This window comes from Zeus faber (assembly GCF_960531495.2).
Source record: "Zeus faber genome assembly, chromosome: 21".
NCBI lineage: Eukaryota > Metazoa > Chordata > Actinopteri > Zeiformes > Zeidae > Zeus > Zeus faber.
The window spans coordinates 17,612,904-17,624,450 of NC_137208.1; positions in this window are offsets into that span (position 1 = coordinate 17,612,904).

The window sequence follows — 11,547 nt, forward strand, 5'->3', positions numbered from 1 at the left end:
CCCCTGTTAATTAAGCGTCCGACTTCACCCACGATTGTCCCGTGGCCGTTCTATTCAATCTGCCCTCGTCTGTCCTTCTATGATATCATATCAAGGCCCCCGAGCCAAAACGTCCTCGCCGCACTCCGGATCATGGCAGCGATCTCCCACGGCAAAAAAAAACAAAACATGGAGGACCCCTCTTTTCCGTGGGCGGGCGGCTGAAGCCATTCGATGTAGCTGTTAGCACCGACCCATTACGGGCTCCGGCAGCGCAGCTCCAGATTTGGCCTATTATTAGCTCCTTTTCTCCACGAAACAAGGTCACTCAAATAGCCTGGTCTTATTAGGCTCTCGCCGCTCATTTGGCCTGAAAGGAGCACGTAGCGCTCTTTGCCTGGCATCCGTGTCTCTGTCGCACACCCAGAATAACCCGGCTTCACTTTTTTTTTTTGTCTCCATTGTTGTCATGGATGGCACTGCGGACTGTGGAATAAAGAGGCTGGACAGCTGGACGGGGCCACTAAGCGGCCGCTCACGCCTATTTCTGTCCGGGCCAAAAGCTCAGCTGTTGTCTAGGAGTAGATCTCCTCGTGAGCGCTCCCCTCGGCCACCACTACCCCGTGAACTCTGGACCCAGAGTTTTGGGGATGTGTGCGATGCCCCCACCCCGCCCCATACCACTCCACGCAGACAGGGATATGAAGACACAAGTTATGGTCACAGAGGACACTGAACGTGAGAAGCCGGTAGACAGTTTATATCCCCTGGAAACATCTGCGGCGGTTTCAGTGGGTGTCGTTGGCGGACTCGATGTGAGAATTTACGGCGGCCTTTCAAACCTTTCCAATCTTTCCAATTTCAGCAACTGTATATCAGTCCAAGTATATTAAATGTGGTTTTCTGAGTCGCTTCAGAGGGTATTCCGCATTTCTTAACCGAACTGGCTCTCTGGCTGCGGGTGACAAGACTCCACATCTGGAACTCTCAAATGTTGTTGCTCTTCACATGTAAATCAAGAAATCAAATATTATGGTCGGGGTTTCCTGGTTTACAAACAAGCGCACAGCTGGGGGTCTGCAAACACCATCTGGGACCATCTGGACACTGTCGTCCCGGTACAACGTGTGCGGGTGTCGTCAGCGCTCACCCCCACACGGGAAAAAAAATCATCAAGGATTCAAGATTTCCTTGAAGTCGATTTGTAGATTTGTCTTTCATTCGGCAGCACGTGGACGTAACGGCCCGGCGGTACAACGTGCCTTTTTCCGACGTGACGAAGTGGACTGGACTTTCTTCGCGCACATCTCAAAAAAGTCTGTCTATATTACCCGTCATTTAAGAAAAGGTCTGCTATTTTTCTATCTGGGCCTTAAACCCCCCCCCCAAAAAAAACAACTAAACGTTGGTTCCCGTCATTCATAACCATTCAGTCCCGCTGATCGCTTTACGAGTGAGAAATATACCACTCTGCTGCAGCTCCTCACTGGGCGTCAATGCAGTCCGATGGGGCGAAGGTCCAAGCCTCAAAAGCCGTTACATCAAAAACGTGAAGCTCGCATCACCGTCTCACTTTCTCTGTGTATTTTATAACATGTTGAGTCACAGCAATATCACTTAGTAGTAATCATCATACATCCGTACATCGGGGGCGTAACGTAACTACAGCAGGACGGCAGTAGGAAGGGCCACAACTTCCTGTTTCTTGTCTCTTACCAAAGCACTGATAAAGATAGATTAAATTTGCGGTTTCCGGCCATATGGTTTTTCGGTAAAACACACAAACACTCTGACAATATTGTGAGCTTCCTGTTTTTGAAAAGTATGATGTATTGTTTTTCTAAGAATTCAAGCAGCAGAGTGGTAAGTTTCTCAGTAGTAAAGCGTTCAGAAAGGTTGGGTGGGATGAACAGCTATCCATGATGGGAACCAACATATGAATGAGGCCTGGGTTAAAGAAAAACGAATGCGCCCATCCTTTAAAAGGCGTTCAAATGGAATTCCACTGCAAACATACAGAAATACACAAAACCATAAAAAAACAAACAACAAACGTCAGCATTTTAATCCCCTGGCATTTTCCTCCTTTCACATCGCTGCTTCTCTGCCACCTTTATCTTCCAAACATCTGTATGAAACACCGCGTTGCCATTGTCTATATTGTGGTCACCATTTTAAACAGCATACCTCATCCACATTGGACAGTGAAGCGGGGTTGTAGACGCGGCGCAGATGGCGATGGAGGTGCAGGACCTCGCTCTGCCATTCTGAGAGCGTTATTACACAGCCATAGCGCTCAGCCGTTCACACAGGAGAGCTTTGCCGTCCGAGGCCTGTTAACTCTGTCCTGATACCACGGGCTGGAGCCGGCTTTACAATCAGACGGCGACTAATCGAAAAGGGCTGAAGGGGCTCAGCCGGCAGCACTATCGGGGTATTTCTTTGCACCACCCTTTTTAAACTTCCCGGATAACATCAAAGCGGGACTATTTCTATCCGGGCGATAGCACTGCCGTTCGGTCCCAGCGGGCCCCCGGACTCGAGTGCGCCGGTGCCGTAGGCGCCAACGTTGCCGCGGCAACAGGCGGCGGACGACACGGAGTGGGCGTCTGGCCTTGCTCAGATGGTGCTCTTCACTTTTCCACCCTTCAACAGGCGCTCCCTCCTCTTCGCGATGGTTGTCGTGGTTACCGGCTCTCGTGTCCCACTAGCTATGTGGCCCCCAGTGACTGTGCGATCACGATCGGTTCATTGTGTTTTTTCTGAGTGTTGTTGCGAATTGCCAATCGAGTGGATGGCCATTTTCCTCGGCCTCCGCATTCCCGACACTGTATTCCCATGGTAAACACAGTCGTCTTTCTTCTCGGCAGTCGTTCACAGGCGCTGAGGTATACCAACAGTGATGTCACGCTGTTAAAACGCACGCTTACTGGAGACGGCGCTAAATCTGTGTTTAGGGGCTATCAGCTGCTGGCTCGGCGGTAGGAACAGCGAGAGTGCGCTGGTGTGGTGTGCTTTGTGTTATTGACACAGTTGAGTCACTGAGTGTTGCCCTTTGATCCCTTTGGGGGAGCTTGGACCAGAAGCAGACAGGGGTTTGGTGTCAAAGTGAAGCTTGTCTTCATGAATATGCATAAATATACAGTATGATATGCTTCTGATATTGAGACATTATATTATCAAGCTACTGTGGCGATGAGGGGGGGGGGGGGGGGAGCCTTTTACAGACCCTTTGCTATTGAACCAAACCACAGTTGAACAAGCTCAGGAAATGGTACGGCTACAGTAACCTGTAAAAAAAGCCATTATTTAATAAAACGAGGGAGATCTAAAGAAGATACTGTGATAAAGTTGAGCAGGCAAGGCACGCAAACTCTAAAATACAAGAGCTTTGCCTTCAAGTGTAATCCGTAAGATCGTCTGTGTTGGGTGGATGACACTACAAGTGCAAAATAAAATGAGGTTTATTGATGGTGAATTTGGTGACGTCCATGGTTAACATTAACACCCTCATCACACCTGTCAGACCGAAACTTGTTACATGAGTTGGAAAATGTGAACGCATCCCGGAGACTTGATTGAACGTGTCACAGCTTTTCGTGTGAGGGATCTGACTCTCCACAGGAATTAATGGACTTGTCCTTGTGGTGAGTCGCATTCAGTGTGAAGCAGGCTTTGGCTGTCACTTTCTTTTCCTCCAAAGTTTGCCTTCTTCTGATTGGCTGATCGATTTTTTTTTCTTGGATGCTTGCTGATATTTTTTCATGATTGTTCATCCATATCGACAGTTTACAGTACTAAATACAACTAGCTATGCTGCTTTATCAGATTCCCTACGGCTGCCTTCCACGTCTTGTGGCGGACCACTCCATCAACAATGGAAATCAGCACATGCATGATGAAAATATATTTAATGACTGTTTCTTATAAATTGCCAGGCAAAAGAATATAAATATCCGCTTTATTTTTTAACTAAATAATCTTATGGATTACCACTTTAATACCAAATTGAACGGGTAGATACATGGTGATTACGCGCTAAAATTATCATACAAAGAAAAAGGAAACTAAATATATTGAGTTAACATAGATATAAATGTTGCTGCAGGCAGCAATACACAGGGTCCAGTTTAGTCACGTTAGATACATGTATTACAGGTTTCCGAGGTTCCATAAATCCACAATAAAAGAAAGACTGTTCCTCCAAAGGTTCAATCAAAATATTCAAAATTAATTTTGAACAATCTTCATTTCGTTTGAAATCAATCTCATCGATTGTATTAGAAAACAAATAAATACATAGAGGTACTAAGTGCATTCCATTCAGGTTGACACTCCTACTCTAAAACGTGCAAACAAAACAGACATTTAAGTGGAAATTCCAGTCGGACTTTTGAGGCAGATTGCTTGGGGACTGACATGACAGACCTGACATGACCTCAACATGACGGCACACGCCGTTAACAGTAACAAAGTACCCTTTGCATGTTTTTTTTTTGAAAAACACATCTAACTTCAATCTACACTACTCTGTAGATGTTGTGTTTTTTTTTTTTTGTTTTTTTTTAACACAATCTTGCCAAACAAACACACATTTGCTGCGGGCGTCCACATTCTCACCAAACAGAGGCAATGGAACACACTTAGCTCGGAAGTGAGGACTACGGAGTTGGAATTATCTGTATCTCCGTGAAGCGTCCTGCAATGGAGATGAGGTTGGGAAAAAAAAGAAAGTCAAATAATGAAAGAGACTATCCTGGATATCCAATCCAGAAGTATGTGGGACAACCTCATCTTTTCTGGGATCCCAGAGAACAACACAGAGTCCCCAGAGAACATGGTGAAAGATTTCCTCCACACCGCCCTGAAACTCCCCAAGGACACCGTGAAGTAGATCACCTTCCACCGGGTTCACCGACTGGGACACCGGGTGGGGAACCGTGCCCGCGCCATAATTGCTGAGTTTAAACACTTCAAGCACAAGGAGCTGGTTAAAAGCAAAGGATGGGAGCTGAAAGGAACCACGCTGGGTCTGAACAGAAGAGTAAACGGGTATCGCTGGTTGTTGATAAACTTTATATAGATGGTCTGTTATTCCGAGACTCCTCCACCACATGTAAAAATGATCATACTATCTATGTCAGGATTGTAAATATTGCTCACTCTCTCATCTCACCTTCCTAATTCCTCCCTCATCATCTCACCAGGATGAACCCCAGCTTCTGTCTACTGCAAGAAACTCACTTCACTGCTGTAATATCAGTATCAATATATGGCACGGTGGTCCAGTGCATTGTACTGCTGCCTCATAGCAAGAAGGTCCTGGGTTAGATTCCTGCCTGGGGCGCTGTTGGCACCTTGCCGGAGCACGGTGCCAACAGCGCGGGTTATCTCCCAAATTGGAGCTTTTCTGTGTGGAGTTTGCATGTTCTCCCCGTGCTCACAAGGGATTTCCGCCACCTACCATCAGTAAGGACATGCACACATGCGTTACAAAATGATTAACAGAATTTTAGGAAACATCCAATTAACCACATGACAACCCAAATTTCTTTTACATAATATTTTCAAAACGCTTAGAATTCTCTGACTCAATTATTATACTTGGAGGGGACTTCAACACAGTACTGGATCCAAGTTTAGACCGTTCACAAACCAGAAATAATCAAAAGCCCTGGCGTTCGGACACTATAAAACAATATGAGTGATCTTGCTCTTGGCGATTAAATAATCCACATAATAGAGAAAACACACATATTATTCACCACCCCACCAAAGCGTCTCGAGAATTGACTTTTTTTGACGAGTAACTCTGTAATGTCCAAAATCACTAATCCTGAAATCCACCCTATTGTAATCTCTGATCACGGGCCGATTAATTTCAGCCTCATAAATGAAACCAATTCGAACCCTCCTGGCAGGTGGTGGTTAAATACCTCACTTCTGACAGATAAAGAATTTAACCATTTAAAGAAGAACAATTTTACAGAGAAAATACATGGTTAATGGTTCATTGAACTGAATGACCCTCCAGAAATTTCAACATCCTTACTCTGGCAAACAGCAAAAGCAATTCTGAGAGGTAGTATTTCATTCTCCACTCACACGAAAAAAAAAAGGACAAGAATGCCAACATAAACCAGAACAACATTTAAAACACTTGCACCCCCAGGAAGCCCCCTCACCCACTGGGCAAATCCGAAATGAGATCCAGACAATTAAATCTCAACTTGATAATATCATCCATCAAAAGACACAATTACTCGAACGAACAAGAGTGAATTATTTTGAAGTCACTGACAAATCAGGAAAATTTCTTGCCAATCAATTGAAACGTGATAGAGAAAAAAAATACTTATTAAAGCCAACCATAAATCACCTGGATGAGATGGCTACCCAGTAGAATTTTATAAAGCACTTTTGACCACTTATATTCCCCTTGTTCATCAGAATGGTTACAGAGATTAAGTCAACCTCCACCATGACTCTGCACATTAATACTGCTCTCATTTCGGTTTTTCTCAAACCCAATAAGGATCCAGCCCTCACCTCCAGTTATAGACCTATAAGCCAAATTAATTGCAATTTAAAGATTAGTAAAATACTAGCCAACAGAATTGAAAAAGTAATTCCATTTACAATTTCCCGGACCAAACAGGCTTTGTCAAAGGCGGACACTCATCCAGCAATATGTGCCCTTTATTCAGCCTGATCAGCATATCTCAAATAAACACCTTAAATACTTGTGCCAGTTCTGCCTACCACACACTTCCAAGTGCCGTTTTCAGGGCCCTCCAGCACAGAGACACAGAAGACGATGTTGTAGCCACACCAGTTAATTGTAGAGAGTTGGCCAGTTGGAATTCGCCAGGAGCAGATAGACGTGTCATGACACGGGCTCCTATGCTAAGGGTGTGTGGGGATGGTGGTTTTACCTGCTGCTCATTAGACCAACCAACGAGCAACAGGTATGCGGCCACTCTGACCCAATTACCCAATTCCAGGTCAGGTGTGGCTGCTCAACCAGACCATCCCCACACAACATACCCCTGACACCAAACTAAGGCCAGGGAGAATTCCTGGCCAATTCCCCCCCCCCCCCACCACCAAGCAGAGAACATAAATGAAAAAAAATGTTTAAAGCAGACTCTGACACAGGGTTCATATACCTAAAAACAACAGACTCTGACACAGGGTTCCAATACGTTAAATAATAAAAACATCGAACTCTGAACCAGGGATTCCATACCTTAAACAAACAAATGTCCAAAAAAATGAACTGGTCCCATTCCAGAGGACCTGCAGCACGGCGACGACAGACTGCCCTCTCCTCCCTTCCAGAGCGTGGGGCTTCGGGCTGCTGCGCTGGCTGGTGAAGTCGTGGCTGGAGTTGAACATTGCGGGGGCTGCTTGGAGGGGTGGCCTGGCTGCTGGGCTGCCGGGCTGCTGGATGGTCCCGGCAGTGGCTGCTGGGCGGAGGAGAGTAGCTGCATGGTGGTTGCTGCTGCTGCCAGTTGGGAGAGGGTTGGTCCAGGTCAGGTGTGGCTGCTCAACCAGACCATCCCCACACCACAATACCAAGACCAGAAGATGTCAGATTTGTTTACCCTTAACTTTATTCCATTGCTCAAATCCATTGAAGAAGACTTCACTCGATGGAACAACATACCTGTCTGACTAATTGGTAGGATAGCAGTAGTGAAATTGAATATACTACCAAAAATAAACTATATATCTTCAATTATCCCAGTCCAACCAACAATAAATATGTTTAATACTCTAGACTCAATAATCAATAAATTCTATTGGAAATACAAGAAAACGAGAATTAAACTAGCAACACTAGAAAAAAACAAAGACTGTAGAGGCCTAGAAGTCCCAACCTTCAGATACTACTATTTAGAAAACAATCTTTAATTTAAAATGAAATGCTTACAACCAGAGCAACAATTGGGCTTTGGATGGCGAAACATTTAACAAACAGAATGTCAAGATTTATCAATATTTGATCTCCCATTCGTTACTGAATTAATAAGGAAACATAATTGCTTTAAAAGCCCATTTATCGCAACGACTCTGTCAGCCTGGTGGAGATTCCTCAAACTCAGTGGTCACACTCTATCTCCAACCAAATTCACGTCAATCTTGCACGGATTTTCTGGTTAAAAACAAACCAATAATCTTCTGGTCTTGGAAAAGACAAGAAATTACTCATCTGGAACACATTTTTGAAAACAATTTGCTTATATCCTTCCCAACCTTAACCCAAAGGTATAATATCAGTGGCCAGAGTTGCGATCCTGCGATTCCAGCAGGATCGCAACTCTGGCCACTGATATTATAGGATTCAACTACAGCAGTCTCTAAACGTTAAAATCAAATTGAAAAACAACATCCTACAACCACCTCCGATGATTGAACATCTTACTCATATAGGTCATTTAAAAAAAACCTTTTCCAGAATATGCAAACTTATTAAAAACAGCTGACAATTTATCTTTACCTACCATGGAATGGGAAAGAGACATTGCTTTTTCCACTGATATCAACCTACGGAAGCTTAATTGCGACAACACCTTTTCTATGACCCGCAATTCCAAAAATGCAACTCATTCAATATAAGATTTTGCACAGAGCTCATATCACCCAACACAAAATGTTCAAAATGGGTTTTGCAGATGAAGACGTTTGTTCTCACTGTTCCCTTAATACCAGAGATGACTACTTTCATGCCATCTGGCTCTGCCCACCTATCCAAACATTCTGGACCAACATCACCAAGAAGCTATCAACCCTTCTGGGTCACAGCCTTCCAGTCTCCCCGCCTGTATGTCTCCTCGGTGACCTCTCGTCAATTGACCCACCACTCAAACACCACCAACCCATTTTGATTGTCTTAACAATTGCCAATAAATCGTTGTGTCGGGGCTGGTTCGGCGTTCCGTCTGGTCCTGTGACCCGGGTGGGGACCTGAGCCTGGCCGGATATACTTGGCGCAGGGCTCCCCATGTGGTCTCCTTCTATGGGGGCGGACTCCTGTCATCACACCGGGCTGGGTACCTGTTGTCTGGCACTCTCTGTGCCCGAGCGATCGTAGCTGGGGGGGCAGGCTGTGGGGCCGGGCTGTGGATGGGGGGCCACCCTCTGTTCTGCCGCCCTCTGCTCTGTGGTCTGCATGCGCGGCGGCCAGGGGCTGGTCCGGGGCGTGATAGGGGGCGCCGAACTGCCAGGCATGGCGGAGACCCATGGGGGGCAGCTCTGCGCCTGTGGCTGGTCGCTGTGGGTTGGGTGCCTCCAGGTGGGGGGGAGGGTCCGTGTGGCCACTACCCGGCCGGCTGCGCCCTTGCGTTGATCTTGTTGTGCTTCGGCTATCTCTCCCAGTGCCAAAACTCATACTCAGCACATACACCACACAATAAGCCTAGGGTTTGCGGGATGGGTGGGGTGCGAGCTATGTGGGTGGGGATGTGGCGGGCGGCTGTGATCTTGCCCATCACACTGCGGCCCCAACGTGCTTCACATCCGTCCCAAAATTTTAATACCACTCATATTAGCATAGAACACATACACTCGCACACAAATCTTACTCCGAACACCAGACCACGGTCTGCAGGGCAGGAGGGGTGCGAGCGACTCGGGTTCGACTTGCTTGGACGACTCGCACCCCACAATTTTAACTGGAATTGCCAACAGCACACATTGAGCACTTGGGTTCACAGGGTGGGGCACTGGTAGGTTGATGTGGGGGTGTGGTTTGCGGGGGGGCGGCCGGGTAGGCCCCAATGCCGGCTGGACTCAAGTCCTGGCGGCTTGCGGCAGGTGGTTTCGGGCATGCCGCGGTGCCTTGTGCTGAGCACACTACGTTGGTATGCGGATGGGCACTCGGGGCTCGCGGCTGGTGGGGCATCTGGCTGGCTGCGATAGGGGAGGGTGTTACCCTTGCGCGGGGCGCGGGTGGGCCTGGGGGCCCACCTACTTGCCCGTGGGGCAGGCAGCTCGGGCGAAGTGTCAGTCTGTTAGCATGGGACCTGGCTCCAGGCCTGCAGTCCGTGCTTGGCGCCGGGTGCCTGCGGGTGCGCCTCAGGAGTGTGGGGTTTCCTTGTGCTACCTGGGACTGGGTTATGCTCCTTGGGGCCAGGCGTAAGTGTTGGGCTCCGGCTTCTCTTGGGGCTGGAGGGGGTCTTCTGTGGCTGCAGAGTGGGGTGCTCGGGCTTTCCTGCAGGCCGTGGGCTGTCTGTACGGCTGTGGGACTCTGGCCCTTTCTGCTGCTTGGAGGCGCTACAATATAATACCAAGTCAGACAAGTCCCGTACACTCACTGGTGGACACCTCACACACACACACACACACACACACACACACACACACACACCTGCTTTGATCACACCCCAGCACCATCCTGGTTACATCCCTCTCCTTTCCTCCCTCATTTACTGCCATAACTATGACAGGAGGAGGCCACGTGCCCAACTGTTGTTCCAGTTTTCCTGGACTTAATTGACTCTGTTTTGTCGATACATGTTGTCGTCTGATGTTTATGTTTTTGTTTGTTTCTATGTTGATGTTTAACCATGTACATGTTGTTGTTTGGTTCTATGTTTATTTGTTTCACCCGTGGTGATTCTCCCCCTCTTGGAGTAGTGATTTGTTGTTTATAGACCCAAACATGGTAAAATACTTCTCCAAAGAGGGGGAAAAAAAAAACCCAGTGCGCTTGTCATCCCACAGGTCATCCACAGGACAGAGTTGTTTCAGATGTTCTTGATGATTCAAGAATTAATAAAGAGTTGCATTGCAGGTTGAGAAGTTGAACTCCACTTGCAGACTAACTCTGTCCTAGATGCAATAGCATACAAATACTCTGTGTTGTATTCCCAGCATGCAGACAGCACAGGTTAAAAAAAAGGAATTACCAATATCCGAGTTCCAAGAGAACGCAGCACAAGACCCTATAGAGAGCTACAGGAATGAGTCCTAAAACCCAGAAATTAGTTAACCTCTTCACACTTCCGGCTCCCTCGTCTCGAAGTCAATGGGTTTTTTACATAGGTATTTGGTTCGATGCCTGAAATGAGGTCTGTGGTTAACACAAGCTTAGGAGATTTTCATGTTTTCTTCTACGACATAAAATATGTCATAAACCTCCTCACGCTGAACATGGAAAATCATCTACTCACTCCTCACTAGAAGAGGTGAGTGCGCAAAATTAAATAACAAGTTGGAAGCTGAGTGGGGATGACATTGAATTCCTGCAACCGTGGTGTAAAACATTAGCTTCATACTTCTGGCGATTGCATTTACGTTTCAAAAATCATAAAAATTGTGTTCGTTTTTGAAGGTTATCTTGCTGGACAAAACGTGCAAATGTCATAAACTTGTGTTCGCCACAGAGCATATTTTCTGCAATGATCCAAAATCAAATGAAAAAATCCCATCGGCTTTCGGTCGAGGGAACCAGGGCGATGCTGAATTCTGGGTTGAAAAAACACGTCATCCCTGCAGCACTCTGTTCTATCGAGAGGGACCTTGACGCAGACAAAATGTCGGACGACGTAGGACGGACAAGAG